The sequence below is a fragment of the Heptranchias perlo genome, chromosome 32 (genome assembly GCF_035084215.1).
Source record: "Heptranchias perlo isolate sHepPer1 chromosome 32, sHepPer1.hap1, whole genome shotgun sequence".
NCBI classification, from domain to species: domain Eukaryota; kingdom Metazoa; phylum Chordata; class Chondrichthyes; order Hexanchiformes; family Hexanchidae; genus Heptranchias; species Heptranchias perlo.
The window spans coordinates 33526951-33527455 of record NC_090356.1 but is presented as its reverse complement, the minus strand read 5'-3'; positions in this window follow the sequence as shown (position 1 = coordinate 33527455).

Below are 505 nucleotides of genomic sequence, written 5' to 3'. Positions count from 1 at the left end.
TACTGGAAGTGTGATGTCATGGGGCTGGCCTTCGGGCCGACTCTTCTGTCTGAACTCCATTAATGCCAACTTTCAGTTCCCTTTTTTATTACTTTTATTATTGTTGGCATTAAATTTGATTGTGAAATATTTATTTTTTAATTTAAGCTAAGGATGAGAAACACATGTCAAGATCAACCCAGCCTCTTTATTTCACTGAGTTCACCGTTTATGACAGTGAGTTGATTCACAAAATACTGAACACTCTGGCAATCTTAATGATCAACTTATCAGAATGGGAAATGGCAGCTTTATGCATTTTTATCTCCTGATCACACATATTGCCTTATTTATCAAAATTGCTGGATTTTAGAGTTCAGCAGCAAGGTCTGTAAATACTGTAAATGTTAAATGCTGAATTGTGCTGGAGTCTGTTGAGTTATGAGGAGGGACTCTCTCCCAGCATAGCAAGAACTAAGACCACGTCTTCGACTCAGTGGCAGCATTCCCCCCTCGGAGTCAGAAG